This window comes from Schistocerca serialis, chromosome 2 (genome assembly GCF_023864345.2).
Source record: "Schistocerca serialis cubense isolate TAMUIC-IGC-003099 chromosome 2, iqSchSeri2.2, whole genome shotgun sequence".
In the NCBI taxonomy this organism is placed as follows: Eukaryota; Metazoa; Arthropoda; class Insecta; order Orthoptera; family Acrididae; genus Schistocerca; species Schistocerca serialis.
The window spans coordinates 1,055,252,340-1,055,273,490 of NC_064639.1; positions in this window are offsets into that span (position 1 = coordinate 1,055,252,340).

A 21,151-nucleotide genomic window follows, 5' to 3' on the forward strand; every position below is an offset into this window, starting at 1 on the left:
CGGTGTAGGAAATTATCTCAACGTTCACAACAAATGACTTTGCGAAACCACAGAAAAATTGGTTGATTTTTGGAATCCCGCCCCTTCTATTGTATGCAACAGATGCAAAAAGATAACATACATCTCTTATTCAGTCTTAGATAGTGTCTGCATCTCCGTCGTCCTAACGTCTTCCCATTGGAAGGGGGTCCACTTTTTTGTGTCAGTGTACGCCATTTCATAAGATCTTGCGCTTTCCGTGGATTTAGGCTTCTTGATCGCACATCTGCATTTGTAGTGTCTAGCCACCGTAAAGTAACCCTTCCACGCTGTCTCTGGCCTTCTACAGTCAGCTGAGCTGATGACTGAACTTGGTGGTACCAGTACGGCGTGTACATTGATACCAACAAGTCTCCATTCTTGCATATTTTCGTCGATTGGAGCTGCTCCAGCTAGTTGTCAAATCATTGTGTGTTGATACGGTCCACCAGAGAAATCCTTAAAGATCAGTATCCGCATTTCCTCGACACGAAGTGAGTACTCAGCACTTCTAGGTGCCAGATAAGGGAGCACGCCTCACCACTGTTCGGTGTAGTTTTGATTTTAGGCGAATTGGCATCTTATTATAACAAAGAACATCAGTGACGTCTCTAAATCGTATCCGCGTCGCTTTTATTCTTCCTTATTTAACCATCACTCTGTGCTAGTAAATATTTACAGGTAGTACTAAGACTTCATGTAGAAACAGGACGATCACGTTAAAGTAGTATTAAGGTCGGCGAATGGAAGGCTTCTGGCTAAATGCAACGCATCTGTAAAGAAAGTCACAGATAAGACGCTTGTATGGTCAATTTTAGAGTATTCTTAGAGTGACTGAAATCCGCATCAAGTGTGCATGAGAGAAACATCGAACGAATCATAGGCGCTCTGCTAGGAGCGTAACGGGTCTGTATGGCCAATACGAAAGTATACAGAAATACTCAGGGAACTGAAATGGGAAGTCTTGGAAGAAAGACGACTTACACGTCGCTAAACCCGGGTGAGACACTTTTAGAGAATATGTACTCGAACAATGCTGTTATTATCCTGCCACTATTGTATATCTCTCTTAGAGATATGAGAGTAGCCATTGACCTGTCTCCACTGGAATGAATTACCGTCGTTATCTTTGGTGCGATTTTGTAGTTAGATTTTCAAGAACTCAGCTTAGTCAAGAAAATCGTTTCTCTGTATTTCGACGACTGTGAAACTTTTTTTTTCAGTTTGTTTAATCGATTGTGTCCAGTTGCGTGAGTGTTTTACATGTCTGTTGAAAGTCTACCTGTTCCGTTTTGTCAGTCTGTGAGATGAATCACACTCCATGTGGATGTGTCCAGAAATAAGAAATTTATGATCGATTAGTTCCAAGGTTGGGGACTTTTGAAGGGCAAACATGCACATCACTGAAGTATGGTTTTTGTTATTTTAACCTGGACAGATGTTGGAATTTTAATCAATGTTTTTAATTCTGTTCGATATCTTGAAGTTTATAGTAACTCAAATCTAATAGTCTGCGTTTCGTAACGGTTCTTTGCAATTTCTTTATTAACAGCACTTAATTTTGTAAGCTGTATGAGCTGCCTCGTGATGTCCTTTCTTAGTTTTCATTAACTCAGATTTTTCTGGAGCAAGTTTTAGTTGCATTTTGTTTCGTCATAGGTCGCAAAAGTGTCAGTTTTCGGTTATTTTATTTGAGTTTCATCTTCCGGAACACCTCACAAAGAAATCCCATTTAACGCATTACCATTAACCCCTATTTCTCCAGTATTCTCTTGATGTAGCGATGTTATCGTAAGCTGTCGGGCTTTACTACAGTCTCTTCTTGAATAGTGACTCTCGTATTTTGAAATTTTCCTGTAAACTTCTCTGACACCGGCTCTAACACCTTCCTTTTTTTCATTCTTGAGCCTATCAGTATTCCGTATATCTGAAATACTGTAGAAGGAACTGCTCTTTTTTTTTTTAATTACTGTTTCCACGGATCTCCTTGTTTCACCAAATACAACCAAGAAACAAGGTTTGCACAGCAGAGTTCTTTTTCATCATTAAACAGTACATACTACGATACTGCGCCTGACTTGCAGCTGCGTTCTCCTGGTCTGAATCTTGTTTTTTTGTGTCTTGTTCTTTCTATGAGGCTTTATATGTACATTAATCGCCGATTGAAATCCTCCATTCCCCAGTATTCGTTAAGCAATGTTTCACGACTTTCAACTGCTAATTTTTCTGAACACCTGTTCCTGCACGATAGTGAAGGTTACGATTCTCTCTTTGAAGTACGTTTTGTTGTTACCTCCCTTCATCTCATACTGCAATTCCCCATTTGGAAGAATTTTACGAGAATCCCTCTTCTGCTGTGTTTCCCCCTTCAGCCATCTCTTCCTGAGAGTCTCCTTTTTCATAAGATGGTTCGCTGGTTAATTACCGCTCACCTCGTCATCAGATTCGCTGATGATAGAATGATATAGTTCGTCTCCTTTTCTTATTATCGGGATGCCATCATCAAAATCAAGGGATCGTATCAATATTTGGTCTACGGCTGGTACATGACTGGATGTGTTACGACCCAGAAGAAAAGACACGAAATTCTTTACTTGCGAAGAAATAAGAATTGTTTGCTAATTTGTGGAAAAGTTATTGCAAAGACTATCACTCATGTTGTCTGTTTTGAAAATATAAAATGAATTATCTTGGCACTTGAAATTTATGCACGGTGGCCACTCATTGATGGTCCTCGTTTTTAATTAACCTCTGGTTTTCGATAGGTATACCAAGGCAGGTAGTTGTGTATTTTGAATACAATAGGTACCAAAATAAGAAAAAATGAAGAATATTAACTTGGTTCTGCGTTCTCAGCATGATTGTGAACGAGTTCCTCCTCTTCATGTTCATCACTGGTCTCAAGTTTCGATTCCTACTGCACTTGTTAGCCTTTGTTCTTCACAAAACTCAAGACTAGACTGACGACGGCACGACATGTAGAACAGGTCAACGGACTTGACCCATTATATACGCTCCCATCCACCATAAGCTTAGGGAAAAATGTTTAGCGTCAGGATGGATGGACTTCACACGCTGTTCGCTGCACTAGGTCAACATTTTCGAATATGACCCACTATAAACTAATGCACTGCTCAGCGAAGGACGCCAGTAAGAACTGACACAATGTTCCCAGATAAGAAGTGAAGTGCGTGCAAAGTAATTGTGAACTTAACTCGTTTTCGCTACTTTCGGACTTAACACGCTATCAAATAGCAGCACAGATATATTAGATATAAATGCAGTCGTAAATCCAGCAATAGTCCACCAGAAATTTTCCATGTTTGAAACTTCGTCGAGTCTGATCAAGATCTACAATTTTAAGCGTGTGTGTGTGTTACTCGGGATGCAGAATAGCTTAACACAGTAATTTTTTCACATGAAACAAAATATTTCAATGATTTAATCCATCGTGTGCAGCACCATTGCTACAAGTTCCTCGAATATAATCCATGTTCTGAAAGGCTTGTGTAACGGGATCTGAACTAAGTACTTCAAGGCAAGGATTGGTCAACACTTGCTTCTAGTTCGAAACATGCAAACTACGACTACAAGAACTGGAAATGTAAATCGTTAGGACGGTGAAATGGGCGTTCGCGGCCTTGGCGCATTCACTACTGTAAAACAAAACGTATCACGGCCACAGTAAGAAGAAAACGAGAGCAGGTAGAGCTCTCAGGGAAATAAAATAGCCTCGTCCGCAACAACTTCTCAAAAGGTCTTGGACTCTAGGGCCATAATATAAGGTACGGTACATTTCAACTGTGCGCTGCCTGAGAGTGTCCAGACACGTTCGTTTAATTATATTACCCAGATTAGGAAATGAGACGCTTAAAATAGTAAATGAGTTTCTGAAGAAGAGAAATTTGTTAACATCAAGTATAGATTTAAGTGTCAGGAAGTCGTTTCTGAAAGTAGTTGTATGGAGTGTAGCCCTGTTGTTGTTGTTGTGGTCTTCAGTCCTGAGACTGGTTTGATGCAGCTCTCCATGCTACTCTATCCTGTGCAAGCTTTTTCATCTCCCAGTACCTACTGCAACCTACATCCTTCTGAATCTGCTTAGTGTATTCATCTCTTGGTCTCCCTCTACGATTTTTACCCTCCACGCTGCCCTCCAATACTAAATTGGTGATCCCTTGAACTACGGAAGAAATGAGGTGGATTACGTCGAGAAGAAAGAGAAAGAACCATTAACATTGAAATATTTATAAACGTTCACTCGTACCTACCAAGTAGCTAAATATGCACACAGGGAGGTAGATATAATATGTCAAGGTTTGAATGGTGTTGGGACAGCTGTCCAGATAAAATTGTCCGATGCCAAATCCAATACTACAGCAAACTAAAGAAGCCAGTATTCTACAAATAACATTAATCTAAAATCGGCGTGGGGCATTATAATAGAACCGTCCGAATGCCTTAGCTACTACGAGAGTACGTACTGCATTTAAAAGCCAGTGCCTGTATCGCCAAATATCACATAAATTACGAGGGTCGGTCAAAAAGTAATGCCTCCCATTTTTTTTCTACTTAAAGAAATTAAGTTAAGTGAAAAATTTGAATTTGGCGCCATTCCTCAAACCTTCTTCTGCAATCCACTGCAGTAGTAACTTTCTGTGTCAACAGGTGGCAGCACAGCAGAAGTTTGTAAGATGGCCGACATCGATGTTCGTTTGAGACAGCGTTGTGTGATTGAATTCTTGAATGCAGAAGGTGAAACGCCCATACGCATTCATGAAAGACTGAAGAAGGTGTATGGTGTTGTGACAGTGGATGTCAGCACTGTTAGACGATGGGTTCGTCGTTGTAAGGAAGCTGAAGGGCAAACACCGTTGACTGACGAAAAGCGGAGCGGCAGGCCGGTGAGTGCAGTGACTCCACACAACATTCAGCAAGTTGATGACATCATTCGTGGTGACCGTCGGGTGACTGCAGATGAAGTGTGTCGCATTATTTCTCTTAGTAAAGGCAGTGTGATCACGATTATTAAACAATTGGGGTACTCAAAAGTTTGTGCACGGTGGGTTCCAAGAATGTTAACCGATCAGAATAAAGAGGCAAGGAAAACAATAGCCTCCCAACACTTGCAGCGCTTCCGTTTGGAGGGAGATGAGTTTCTGAAAAAAATTGTGACCGGGGACGAAACATGGGTGCATTTTTTTGAACCCGAATCAAAGAGGCAGTCAATGGACTGGCGTCACACAAGCTCGCCGAGGAAGAAAAAATTCAAAACTGTGCGATCGGCAGGGAAAGTTATGGCAACAGTTTTCTGGGATACAGAGGGTGTGATTCTGGTTGATTTTTTGGAGCAGGGATGCACAATAAATTCTGTTCAATACGTCACAACCCTCAACAAACTTAAAGCACGTCTTCAGCGAGTTCGCCCAACAAAATCAATGGCAGATGTTCTTCTTTTGCATGACAATGCAAGACCACACACCAGTCGTCACACCTCTGACGAGATTGTCAAAATTGGATGGGAAGTTTTGCCTCATCCCCCATACAGCCCTGACCTGGCACCATCAGACTTCCATCTGTTCGGGCCACTAAAAGAAGCTCATCGTGGGATTCATTTTGAAGATGAGGAGGCCGTCAAAACATCCGTGCGTCAATGGCTTAGGAAGCAGAGCTGTGATTTTTACCGTGCTGGGATACATGCCCTTGTTCAAAGATGGACCAAAACTGTAGAGATGGGCGGAGATTACATTGAAAAATGACAAAATGATCCTCAATGTTGTGGTTTTCAACCTATGTAATTGCATTTAAATTTCCTGACAATTAAACGTAGAAAAAAAAATAGGAGGCATTACTTTTTGACTGACCCTCGTATGTTGAATAAATTGCTGATGAGTCGCAACTGTCTGCTCCAGCTAACGTCATGAGAAATGGCTACATATAAATACATCTACGTCCATCGACCGCAAGTCACCGTACGGTGGCATGGTGGAATATACATTGCACCACTATACACATACACTGTTGATAGAAATTTCCACTCGTAATCTTGCCATTTATAATTCTTGGTGATTAGCATCATCAGTTTTTTTTAGGTTAACTAGCGCTGTGAACTTTTTACTGTCCCTCTCTTTTCTTTTTGTCTGTATTTGCTGTTGTGTGTGAGTAAAGTGAATGTGTATGTTTGTGTGTAATGTGTGTGGGTATCCGTCACGGATTTGCATACAATATTGCATCATCTCGTTTGATGTACAGATGTTTTCCAAGTCGTCATGGTGCTTAGGCGGAGGTAGTACCCGAAAAAGAATTTTGTTGTCCAGGTCGCATTAATGTTATAAATTTTTAGCATATGCCCACAAGCGCATTTTGTTTCAGAGAAGACAGAAGATACATGTGTCAGAACATTTAACACTGCAACACTTCTTACATCTTACATGGTAGCATCCAAGCAGGAAACCATCTTGCCAGCATACACATATCTAACTTCCAAACGCTCCTTGAACCTATAACAGTCATAGTTATTGAAACAAGTTCATAATTATTTTTGTAAGACGTACGGAAACATGTGTGTGTGTGTGGCATACATCTCCGACAATACTAGTATATTGATTGGTTTTTTTTTTTTTAAAAAAAAGGAGCTTGAACAGAAAAATTAATTACTCCTCCTACGAATTATAAAGAAATCAATTCTCAATCAGCTGACTGCGAGTTTTAAAATATCCTCTAACGTCTCCTAACAGCTGTCCTGCAATGCTCCTTACGTAACACACAACTTACCTCGTCTTGCCGCTGCAACTGCGACATGCTAAAATGTTTCAAAAAGCAATATTGCGATCCATGCAGAGTGCAATGCATGGACTAATAGTAACAGTTACTGCCATACTTTTGTACCTAGAAACTGAATGTTCAGGAGGGGTTTCGTCAGCTAACCTTAACGATGTAAAGAAAACTGAAAGAAACCAATAAAAACTTCCAATTTACTATATTCAGAGAGTTGATGCTTTAAATGTTGACAAACTTAACACAAACTTTTAATTATTCCAGAATGTGTATACTCAATAAACACGTTTCTGGCCACAACAAATTATTCCGAGTGTATGCATACTCGTCAGTTCTGACAAAATCCCTCCGGTGCGCAAGCAACCAACGACTACTTGCAGCGAAAAGGCAAATTACCAAAAAATCCTCAGTAAATACGGAAGTTTGCTCCGGCGCTACTGGCACGATCACGGTAGGCTGCGACCTCTCATGTCGAGCCGTTTCTCTCCACCTCACCCTGCGTCCGACGATTCCCGACTCCCCTCGACAACTGCTCTCTCGCTACTACTCGCGATAATAATATCTCAGACTCAGAGTTTGTGTATGCACACAGCAGAATCATAGACGTACAACTTTCATTATAATCACTTCACGTACGCCAGTTTATTCCATTTATATTAAGTGTCAAAAAGTCTTTGCGTTCTTTTAGAGACAAATGTAAATCACTTTGATTTGTCTCCAGTCGAGCAAGAAGAAACTACCACCATCTTGAAAAATCATGCGCATCGAGATAAATGTTCACATGCACCCAATCTCTATGTCGTGGAAATGTGTGAAACGCAATTCACGCGATTTAATGTTCAAAGCCTCGATGCGTATCAGTCGCATATTACTCCTTCTGACATTTACAAACACAACTTACGTTGAAGACTTATCATCTGTTGCTTTGTATATCAGCAACTAAAGAGGCATTTCGTTCATATCACTACTATTTGTTGTTGTAACTCAGGACATGTTTCGGTCGGTGCCCATTTCCAATAGACGTACTTATTTCAAAGCAGCATATTTTTACCAACAGAACTATATTTTATAGAGTGCACCTGATGTTACATTCGTGCTAATTACATAAGACAACGTGAAATTAACTTCGAAACTCTCACTGTAACAAACACCTATTTAAAAATGTCGTTACAACCTATTAACAGCTAACGGTGTGATGTAACCTCACATATATGATTACTTCTTTGACGTACAATTTTATCTTATGTGGGTGTTACATAGTAATAGTTCATTATCTGTAAAAAGATGGTGTTTCTTAATGGTGATCAGTTTCAGTCTATTCGGACCATCTTCAGACTGTAAGATATCTCCTTCAGTGATTCGTGCAGCGGCTGACCTGAGCCGAAGCAGTATGCTAGAACTAACAGTCGTTCGAACTTCTGGCATACAGTTCGGCTCAGCTCAGCGTCTGCACGGATCACTGAAAGCGAATTCTTAGTCTGAAGACGATCTGTATAGACTGAAATCGGCCTCCATTAATAAGACACCATCTTTTTTGCGATCGCTGTTTCTTCCAAATGTGTTGTCCAAATTCGTTAAGGTATTACATATTTCATACCTATAACTGTTTGTATTTTGTACGACTTGTGCTCTTCTCGTCATACAATATTGGCAAAATATTACTTTTTCAATAATGCTGACTACTACAATATCTGTTTAAAAACAAACTGTCAAGTGAGCACTTAGTAGAGATATACAAGGTATGACAGGTACAAGGGCAGATATTTCCAATGATGGCTAGGGATGGTGTACTGAAGGAAATTACACCAGTATTTCTTCATCTGCTTACTAATAATTATAGATATTAGGAGTGATATGTGTTTAGGTCCGTTAGTGCCTCCAAGTACATGTGGTAAGAACAGGCCGTTACTCCTTACTTTCCCCTGGGCAGCAGACAAGGAGTTTACGAGTGGACAAGTGGACGCGAAACGGTTAGTATATATTGACAGGCATAATCCACTTAGTGGTATAGTAAAAGCCATGTGGAAAACATCAGTCTGTATAATTTGCGCTGTGTTTGTGGGAAGTCTGTTTGACACAAAGAAAAAGAAACAGCCATCAGACTGACGTGTCTATGTATTAAGCTTCCACACATAAATGTATCTGCACTTACACCAGTTACACCCTTGTATGTCACAGACAATGCTACGTTCAAAGATGGTGTCAAATGATACAAGATCTCAGACGTATCGACAATCGATTAACTGACGCCCATCATCACAATCATTAGCGATGTTTCAGATTAATCTCATCATAACACATGCATATAAAACTTATTTCATGTACAGTCATACACAACATTTATACTCAGTTACTTAAACACACTGACTACCTATTTATAATATGTGTTGTGTAGGGAAGCAGCCTACTCACAGCATATAGAATTCATATGCTTTTGATTGTGTGCCAGCCTAGTCCCCTGTAACTAGCTATGGCGTCACGAATGTTGTGCAATACCTTAAAAGTAATGTAAATAATCTGAAAAGTTAATAGCATGTCAGGAGTGATATTTCGGAAGCAAGGTAGATTAAGTAAGTGATATGATAAAGCTAGGATGTTTAGATTTAGGTAGAATGGAGATCGCTATAATTACAAAGATGTGAGAAGTTTCAAAAAGTTAGCTATAAATCTATAGCTGTAGCATCTCTCAAAAGGGCAAGTTCAGAACTCATCTATTGCGTGCGGAATAAATAAAATAATTCTCTCGCCAAAAATATTTAACCTAGCCACATTAGAATTTTACTGTAGATACTTACCTGTGTGCTGATTACACAATTAAATCAAGAGCTTCATTGGCCTTCAACGAATGAAGCAATTAATTATTTAGTAACTTGAAGTGGTATTCTGGTAGACCCAGTGGCTATCAGTAAGGCAAATGTTGTCAGCTGCGCCATTGGCGGTCCGCACGGCGGCTATATAAATAAGAGTGCTGCGAGCTAGAGTAAGGCCCCAGTTCTCTTCTAGATTCGTATCAGCGTGCACTCCATGTCGGAAGCCGCGTCGCGTTTGTGCAGTTCGTAGGAACAGCCTTGGATGTCGTATTACATAACTCGATATGCACGTAGCAATCAGTTCGCATTGGGGTAAAGTGTTGTTGCAGAACGACTCCAATGATTTATTCTCAGTTTCCGTATGTCGTATTTTCACGTGTCGCCACAGGACAGACTTTCTACAATTACTAGCGTGACGTTTGATGAGTATTAACATAAAATTTTGGAGAGCATTCACTTTGAACAGTTACATCGATAACGATTATTGAACAGTTTCGTTACCCAAGGGTAATAGGATCTGCGCAATAGACTCTGAACAGCTCTGATAGTACAATAGCTGATAACGGTAATCATTTGTCTGGAATTTTATGCTTTATCGTTTTCAGAATATAGTGAAAATTGTTATAGTAAACTGCATTTTCTATTAATTCCAGCCATCATCCTAAATCCTCAGAGTAATGAACTTCAATAATCAATAACTTTTTCTCCATCATAGTGGGCACAGTGAACTTAGCTAGAGGCATCACGTATTTGTTAATCACTTTCTCGTTGCCAACATTGTAGTTAGAGAGCCTGTGTTGAAAAAGGCAACAAATAATACAAATAATATAAAAATAATTTCCACCCGCCGCCCCACAGTTGTACGAATTTATGCTTAAATAACGTTGTGGAACTGACACTTTTATTACGTAGGATTTGAAAGTCAACTTTATTTTATTCAGAAACAATCGCAATAGAGTTTGAATTACCTTGTCTCGCTGACCTTGTGTCGTTGACCTTGTCTCGTTCAGAGCTGAGAACTAGCCACCAAAGGGGAATGACCTTGTCTCGTTGACCTTGTCTCATTGACCTTCTCTCGTTCTGGGTTGAGAACTAGTCAGAAATTCGAAATCTACAGTTTCACACGGTATTTGAACAACAGTATGACTGGGCATTATTACGCGATATACATAGTGTACAGGCACAGGTGATTGTTAAGCAATGTGTTATGATCGACCGGTGATGGAACTTACAAATCTCGAGATTCAGATATACCTAACTTAGTATAAACTAAATTACTATTAACTTTTTTATCCCCGGTTTTAATTCAAATATATTGGGTTCACTACATTGTAACACGGGAGAAGTCCAAGCACACAGCCATTTATCTACTCTGGAAAACGAGTAATTTAAAAAGTATTCAAAAACGTTCCCTTGATGCTTATTCATTTGCAATATGCACTCTTCAGTAAAAAATTTACTGATTGGTCTGGTCTAATTAATTCATATAGTAATAGGTTAAACATTGCATCATTTCAATAAAGACATCACTGTAGTCTCATGTATTTTAAACTGTCTTCAAGTAAAGTTTGCATCCTTTTTTTTATAAGTTGCAACTGAAACGCTCCATTACCGATTATAGAATCATAGTAATTAGTAATACAGTTCATCAAAACAGCTTTATGTCACGGTTCTCTTGCCACATTTTGCACCCATATTAAATAAAACTGGCTTTACGAATTCAAACACAGCCGGTCAGCGAGTACTCGGAGATCCAGTATAATATTGATAGCCTTACTGAAGTGGCATAAATAATATACGAGCTCAAGTGAAAATGGTAGCGCACTTTATGCGACAAGTAGAGGAGGCAGACGGCAAAAATGTTAGCCAAGCTCACAACTGAATGTTCTAGTGAAATCCAATAACAAACTTAATGCTCCGCTGAGAAGAGAGTGTGGAACTTTCAGGTGCATTTCATGTGCAGCTGATTTAGTTCAGTTGGTGCGGAGGAGAAATCGCGCCACTGTCGACACGGTGAATAGCATACTTCGAGATGTCACATGGCTGAGACACAGTCGACGGTGCACCGGCTGTCTGCAGTGATGGACAACACGCACGGTATCGAGTGCAGTTGCTCGCGGCTAGATGTTTTACGTCCAACTAATGAGGCCCTCCAGCTTGTGGGCATTACGCTTGTCAAATGCCAGCTTTCCAGCGATGTGCCTCGATTCTGAGACCGTTCAACATCCTGACCAGCTCCGCAACGAGGGCGTGGCGAGAAAGGCCCCTGCCCAGAGCGCAGCCACAGAGCGGCACAAAAACTGACTGAAAAACTGAAGATAGGAAGACTGCTTCAGAATTAACCGGAGGAAGTACACAACACCTCGTGTTATTGTCTTCTGCCAACGAGAAGAAGCCTCTCCCTCGGCCCGTGGCTGTAAACCAGTCGTTTCCAAACTTTCTGAGATCATTTTTCCCTGAGTGCAATCAGTTATTTGCTAGTAACTCCCCCTACCTCCCTCCTCTCCCCCCCCCCCCCCCCGCGCCTCCCACAAAATTACCGCCTAGCTTAACTTTACACTGAAAAAGAACACTTTCATTTTTAAAATGACAGAAGATGAATTATATTTAGTTTTTATAGTTTTATTGAACCAAGAATTAGTGATTCAGTGAGACAACTGTTGCTATTTATTTCTAAGAACATTTTTTAAAGAATGATGAAGCAATTTCCTGTGCACCACTAATGTTACCTGTAACTCCTTCTCAGAAAAGAAACCTAACTCTCTGCATTGAGGATTGGCACTTGATACAAAGCATGCTTCCTCTACACCATTCCTCTTCCTAGCGACACTTGATTGGCCCACACTCTGCACTCTCATTTAAAATCAACCAAAGTAAAATGTTTGTAGTATACTAAGTCATGCTGTTTGAACATCACTTGACTGCTGGACCCCTTTACTTCTGAACTGGCAGAAATTGGAAGACTTCAAGCAGCCATGCTTTGTGCCTCACCACTGACCACTGACACTGTTATTACTATTATTATTATTAATAATACAGTTTAGGTCCTACAACAGCTTAGTAACCATTATGTACATATCATTAATTAAAGCTTCGGGGCTGAACTTTAGGCTTTGAGCACTATGGGACTTAACATCTATGGTCATCAGTCCCCTAGAACTTAGAACTACTTAAACCTAACTAACCTAAGGACGTCACACAACACCCAGTCATCACAAGGCAGAGAAAATCCCTGACCCCGCCGGGAATCGAACCCGGGAACCCGGGCGCGGAAAGCGAGAACGCTACCGCACCCGGGCTGAACTGCCGTGGTTCATATATAAAACTTCTTCTCCTTCCTGACGTTTCGTTGCCTACTGCGGGCAACATCTTCTGAGGTGAGTCGGCGAGGAGAAGAAGTTTTATGTATGGACCACGGCAATTCAGCCCGGAAGTTTTAATTAATGATATGTACGTAAGCCGTGAAAGCTTACATGTTATGATCATTACGTACATAGTTACTGTTATGTAGTGCTGTCTAATATTTCGTTTATTTTTACGAAGGGAATAACGAAGCAATTTATCGACTATTGTGGGAACTACGAGGGTGAGTCAAATGAAAACCTTAAATATTTTTTTAATTATTATTTATTGTGCAGAAGTGGTACAAAGCTGTATCACTTTTCAACATAATCTCCCCCACGCTCAATGCAAGTCCTCCAGCGCTTACAAAGTGATAAATTCCTTTAGAAAAAAATTCTTTGGGTAGTCTGCACAACCACTCATGCAACGAGTGGCGTACCTCTTCATCAGAACGGAACTTTTTTCCTCCCGTTGCGTCCTTGTGTGCTCCAAACATATGAAAATCACCTGGGGCAAGGTCTGGTGAGTATGGTGGATGAGGAAGACGCTCCAAATGCTGGTCTGTGATTGTTACAACTTTTGGCGGAAGTGAACCCAGGTTTCGTCCCCAGTAATGATTCTTGCAAGAAAGTCATTACCTTCTCGTTCAAAGAGCCGAAGAAGTTCTTCACAAGCATCAACATGTTGTTCTCTCGTTTCAGGAGTCAGCTGCCATGGCACCCATCTTGCAGACGCTTTGTGAAACCGGAGCACATCATGCACAATGTGGTGTGCTGACCCATCACTAATCTGTAAACATGCTGCAATGTCATTCAGTGTCACTCGGCGGTTTTCCTTCACTATGGCTTCAACTGCTGCAGTGTCCTGTGAAATCACATCTCGTTATGCCTGACCTGGACGAGGAGCATCTTCCACTGAAGTCACACCATTTGCGAACTTCCTACTCCATTCGTAGACTTGCTGCTGTGACAAACATGCATCACCGTACTGAACCTTCATTCGTCGATGAATTTCAATAGGTTTCACACCTTCACTACGCAAAAACTGAATAACAGAACGCTGTTCTTCCCTGGTGCCAAAGACCTTGTAAAAAATAACTAGACTCACTGATGGCGCTGCAGTCGCGGGATAATTTGAACCTTCGGCTGGACGCCATTATAGTGGTTGTAATCTGATGTGTTGTGTAGTACTGTTGTTTATGAAGACCCTGATTCAATGTTGTATACTTGTTGGGACGTACATACGGTATTTGTTACTCGTAATTCTACTCTCTGTACGTTCCAGTCAAAAGAAGTACAATGGAGAAGAGTCGTGCAGCGATTAATTGTACAAGTAAATTCGAGAAAGGAACGAATATTACATTTCACAGGTAAGTGAATATTTTAAGTTGTTTTGTATGTCAGTGCACTTGCTTAATAAATGTTTTTGTAACACGGTATTAGCATAATGTCTGTGCATCTATTTGCAGGTTTCCTTTCTCAAAACCATAGCTGTTACAAAAAAGGTTACACGCTGTCAGGAGGCAACATTTCCGACCGACAGAATACCATTTTATGTGTTCTGATCATTTTGAAGAAAGTTGGCTGATCTGTAGTGTTTTCATGGTCTAGGTTAGGTTGAAACTTGATAATTTGGTCGTGAGTTGCCAAAGCACTATGCCATATATAACGCACTTCTCGTCATAAAATCTAAAGCAAGGTAGAGTCAGAAAATATCTATTAATATAGCGGGCAAATCTTCGAGTATTTTGATGCATTTTGCGTACATCTACCGTAAATGAACTACGAAAAATGCTAGGGGTCCAGTACGTAAATTTTGGCTACGGCAGATTCCATGTAGTACGTAAGATAAATTCATAAACAGTGACTAGTTGCTGTTTGTTCATAAATTAAAAAGTATATTGTAGTAACGTATTTAAATGAGGCATTATGTTTGTGACCTAACTCAAGGGAAGGCATTTTATAACCAAAAGCGATGTATAAACATTCGAACTCCGCGCGTCAGTTTACCACTCTAATGGCCGCCGCCCAGCTATTCAATTTGTCCGCTCTTCACAGTCGACCACTCGTGCGGTTGTGGGGGCCTGCCTGGTGCAAGTCGCAAGTGGGGCGGCCATCTTTATACTGATACTGCGACGGTATCTGTGCATCTGCACTATGCTGACACCTACAGGCCATTCTGCACGCTGTTTGTAGCACGCTTACCAACTTAAAGGACAACGATGCGAAATTCCGATTTGTTATTACAAATTTAAGGTTTTCATTTGACTCACCCTCGTACCTATAACTAGGACAAGGTATTTTCATTAGATATGTAAGCATATGTTACATATACGTCTCAATTTTACTGTCGTAGCTGTAAGGTATAAAGTTTGTTTGTAGTGGATGGGCTGTGTGAGGAATATGTTGTTCATACCTTCGTTTCACAAGCTGTATTATATACTACATCGTGTCGTACATTAATGCTAGTATTTGAAAAGAAATGACAAGAAATGCAATTATTGGCAACTTATGTAATCAGTATTACAGTCTATTCAAGTAGTGATAATAGTGATCTTAAAAATAATTTAGTCTCATGACCGAAACGCAATCCAACCCTATTGTTGCGGTTGCGGTTCGCGCTTTGTCATTTCTGCAGTGTCATTAAGTCCAAGTAGTTTCGCAAAGAAATGACGAGTACCGTACAGGGCGCTTCGTTCACGCAGATGTCACGCACACAGTTCTCTCAGTTTTAACAGTGGAGTTCTTGCTGTTACTGCGCTACGGTAATCGGCGACCGGATGCTGAAACCACAGAGCTCAGTACTAAACTGGAGAGACTACTCCAAGGCGTCTTTGTCTAGTAAACACTGATGGACTTTAGGGGAGTCGCCATGTTGGGAGGGGGCGATGAGAGGGAGGGGTACTCGTAGTTGTTAGTAGTGCTCGTGCTTACAAGATTAGAATGACTCATGCAGTGAAGAGCTAACCAACCTTAGACAGCATCACGTGATACCAGTTAACAGTAATTTCATTTCTCCCGTTTAGCAGAACGATTTGACAGCTGGCCACGACCGAAAATGGCGATAGTGACGTCATCCGTCACAGATTTGCTTTGTACATTAATTTCCCCAGTTTAGCATCGGCTGAAACAAATACTCTGTTCGACCGAAGAATTCCGAGTTTTGCCGATTCCCGCCGACTGAGGACAGGAGCTACTCCTGATCGTGAAAGAAGCAAGCAAAACAAGTGGAGGAGCTAAATAATTTACTTGCCCCTCCTGCCTGTACCTTTGCTCTCCGAAGTATCGTCCTGTACGATTCGCCGTGAAAATAACAAACATTTCGAGACTAAGCCTTCTGTGGCTGGTTAATAATATTACGAGACTTGTTAACCGTTGTGCCTATAGGCAGATGTACTTCTCATTCAACAATCAATTGGACCCTTATGTGCATCCATTTTTTTTATGAACCCTTTGTAAACAAATTGTATACTCTGCCACTGGTAATCAGCTACACTGCTCATGCAAGTAATGTTTCGTTATGTGTAAGCTATTTTTGTTGTTCTAACGCGAGTGGAAGTCTGACTCATGCTAAAGCATGGAAAGTCTTAAGTTTCTAAGCTAATCACTCTGCTAAAGTTTAACCATTGTAGTTCTTACATGGACCTGGGAGGCTTTTTGCGCTTTCTACGAAAGAACTGTCTATATGTGAGAAAAATGAATATATTGATTTCAAAATCTTTCTCCTCACTAACGTGTACTTTAGGTAAAGTATTCAACTGCTGAGCAGAACTGATTGTCGGCTGCCCGTGTGTCGCATATGTGAACAGTGTCTTGAAATAAAAGAATAAACTTTACGAAATTCAAAATTTGAAATAAAGAAAATGGATCAATTAAGTGCCAAAGCAAGCTAATTGTGTGCTCAATGAAAACAATATAACTAAAACTCAGTATCGAAATATACAGGGCGTTTCAAAATGAATGTACGGGTTTTGAGGCTTTGTAGCATTTATTACATTCAAATTACAGTTATAAATAACACATCAGATGAAAGAGCAGCTGAAATAGTTTTACTTAAAAGTGTTTAGTTACGTGAAATGTCAAGTCATCACCGAAGACAACACGATCCAGAATATCTTCATCGTCATGCAACAACGTTTCGTTTGCAAAGTTGACACGCAATTCGTACGCTGTACGCTTTTTACAGCTTGTAACAATTGCAGACAATAAGGACGTAGTTGAAAGCGGCTCGTTAAAGGTCTCCACAGAGACATCACTGGAAATGCTAAATCACGACTAGCCATCCGAACTTATTTCTTGGTGCTGCGGGTGAAAGGCTCTTACTTGTTCAGCACGTTCTTCAGTCACTCCTTGTCTTTCCAGTCTCTTCCCTTTGCGTACAGGCATACAAACAAAACTGTTTGAGTTGCTCTTTCATTTGATACATTATTTATATTTGTAAGGCGAACGTAATAAATGCTACAAAGCCTTAAAACCCGTACACTCATTTTGAAACACCCTGTATTATGAACGTTGAGTGGTATGAAGTGCAATGTTTCACTTGGAATATCCACAAAAATAAATCACTGCTCTACTCGCAAGAAAATAGCTGTTTGAAGATACCATTACTGTTCACTGAAAACTAACCTGCTTGCTAGTACGACGCCCGACAATCCTGACTACAAGCTGTATGATCAAGAGTGCGAGGTAAGATCTCCCTTGAAATAAAAGCGACTTACCTCTTGCTCAGCATACTGTTTTTGTGACTGGAGTATTGACGTTATCGAAAGCAAATACAAACTAGCAGATGCAGCAGCTAAAGATAAATACTCTACTCTAAAGCTTTTGCTTGTCCGAAACAATCTGTTGCTGCGTGTGGCGCAAGGTGCAGTGCACACACGACAGAATATTTAAAACGGTGTTATGAATCATGGAGGTAGATTTTACTTTTAAAAAAATCGTTTTTGAGAAATCAAACTCTGATTATTGACGAAAAGACTGCACAACATAAGTAGACTCTATCTCTCTCTTACGAAGACACTGCAAAGCCGGCCGGAGTGACCGAGCGGTTCTAAGCGCTACAGTCTGGAACCGCGCGACCGCTACGGCGCAGGTTCGAATCCTGCCTCGGACATGGATGTGTGTGATGTACTTAGGTTAGTTAGGTTTAAGTAGTTCTACGGGAACTGATGACCTCAGAAGTTAAGTCCCATAGTGCTCAGAGCCATTTGAACCATTTGACACTGCAAACATAGCTTTAAAATTCCTCCAAAATATTTTCCGTCAATATAACGGACAAGAAAGTATTATAAAAGAGTTTTCACCTTCATAGTTAAGTATTCCAGATGGTTTCCCCAGATTCACAAATAATTCCCTAAAAACTCAATTCTTCGCTATTGTGCCTCAAGTAAGAATGCCCAGCGCTGCCTAACTGACTGACCAGCAAATCAACCACGGGTAAAACTAAACACCGAGTCAAGAATATTATTCACGACTAATGCACTGTGCTCATTAACCTTTATCCCAGTACAGTAAAGGCGAATTATTTACAATAGTAGACAACATGTGAGAACCTTACAGCTTCAAAGGAGACTTTGCGTCTATCAGCACTTGCACTGTTTTTTTCGGCCGCAGAGTATTGTGCTTCGTTGTGGTTGACCATTGTCTTACCAGTCACATCGATGCGCAGCTCTACATGATGCGCATTGTTACTAGTACAATCAGAGCAATTCCTCTGTACTGGCCTCTCCTGCTAAGAATACTACTATCTGGAACCGCGCGACCGCTACGGTCGCAGGCTCGAATCCTGCCTCGGGCATAGATGTGTGTGGTGTCTTTAGGTTAGTTAGGTTTAAGTAGTTCTAAGTTCTAGGGGACTGATGACCTCAGAAGTTAAGTCCCATAGTGCTCAGAGCCATTTGCACCATTTGTTTGCTAAGCAATATCTACAGCAGTACCTACCCACCACAGACTCGCATAGTGCCGGCCGAAGTGGCCGTGCGGTTAAAGGCGCTGCAGTCTGGAACCGCAAGACCGCTACGGTCGCGGGTTCGAATCCTGCCTCGGGCATGGATGTTTGTGATGTCCTTAGGTTAGTTAGGTTTAACTAGTTCTAAGTTCTAGGGGACTACTGACCTCAGCAGTTGAGTCCCATAGTGCTCAGAGCCATTTGAACCATTTGAACAGACTCGCATAACGGAGACCCTGCTTAGAGATTACCACAAATACAAGGGAATAAGCAACTACCCATTCATCACGATACACCTGTCTTACGAAGACATAGGTTTCGTTCGAGTCATCGCCCACTACAGTACGGTGCACAGCTAGCTACAACTAACACCAAAGTAAGAGATCTCCAGAACAAGATACGCCAACACATCGGAAATTACTAAGAACGGTAATGGCTCGAGAACATAACTGTGATACTGCTGTTGTCGAACTTAACAGGGAACTGTGCGTCACATTAAATAGAATTCGCACTAGATGTGTTCGGTGTCTGACCAGTGGCGGACACATACGGTCATCCCGCACGCTATTCGTTCGTTTCCTTCGTAAGTCAACTCGACTGAATCGAGTTAGCGAGTAGTATTTTCCTATGTAGCACGCGCGTCCGCGTCATCATGTTTTATACGTTTCTGTCTGGCACATAGATAGCTAACACATACCTACGAGAAAAGTCGCGGTCATTCTAATCACCTCGATACGTTATTCTCTCTGGAATTTAGCCCGCATCTCGTGGTCGTGCGGTAGCGTTCTCGCTTCCCACGCCCGGGTTCCCGGGTTCGATTCCCGGCGGGGTCAGGGATTTTCTCTGCCTCGTGATGGCTGGGTGTTGTGTGCTGTCCTTAGGTTAGTTAGGTTTAAGTAGTTCTAAGTTCTAGGGGACTTATGACCACAGCAGTTGAGTCCCATAGTGCTCAGAGCCATTTGAACCATTTGATCTCTCTGGAATTTGTTCGAGAAAAGTCACGAATATTCTAAAGTTTTTTTGTACAGAGAACCTTCGAGGTCGACCATGCAGAAGGATCGACGTAAGGGGGGACGTTGATGAAAACACCCACTATTTCAAAAATGCACCAAATCCACAGTTTTGGAGATATGGGAATGAAATTTTGTACCACGCTTTACATGAAAGTAACAGATTTACATATAAAATCCTTTGATTATATATATTCAACTTTTTTTGAATGAAATTTGAAGTTTTAATTTAAAAAAATAATGTATGTTCATTTTTCTCAGAACGTATTCAAGAGATTTCTACAAAATTTCCTCTGTTTCATCTCTTTATATGTTGTAAGCTCCTCTCATGAGGTTTTTGGAATAGGTCAAATAGGAGAATTTTCGTAATTTTTTAATTATAATTCCACAAGTACAATTTAAGTTCATGCAAAACTCCAAGCACTTTGCCCCATATCTCAGCTTGCAATCAGAATTTAAAAACTTTCTCTTGAGACAACGTTTATTAGGTTTACAGAAATATGTGTACAAAATTTCATAACTCTAGCATTCATAGAATCTGACGAAAAGGTACATAAACGTTAAAAAACAAACTTTTCAGGAAACGCAATGTAATGTTCAACCTAACTTTTTTCCTTATGTCACTTCTTCAAAAGGGACCACATTTGTACTCTAGGTCGTCTTTCCCTTCAAGGCTTCTCATCTGGGTTTTTTTTTTCCCCTTTACCAGATCATCAACTGACTTTTCATCTGCAGAGACGTGCTGTAAATTTATTTTTCTCAGGATGTCTTGAGTAAAATTTTCTATCTTGAGGCCCATTCTTTCTAATACCTTCATCCTCCCGACGTTCCCATCATTAAATACAATAGCTGCATCATAATTTGCAATTCTGACAACTGTAGCAGATGCAAATGTGTTTTTAGGGCATCGTTTCCATATGAGTGGATTTAGAGACTCATTTGGATTTTGGGCTTTGCCACGAACACATTTTTTGAGAAGTGCAGGATCGGCCAAAGATTATCTATAAAATCAAAGAGTATATATCATGGCCTTCTAGATGTATGCCTCACACGTTTGGTTGAAAGTAATACCCAGAATCGTTGTTCACTGAGCTGGTATTGAAGTGCTGCTCCAAAACTTGGGCGTGGCAGGGAGGCCGCGTCACGCTTTTAATTAATTTTCAGGCACTTCGGATGCATTGAAATTTTGGGAACTTATTGTTCATGGGTTTTACTACAAGTAAAAAATCGAAAATTGACATTTTTGGTCAA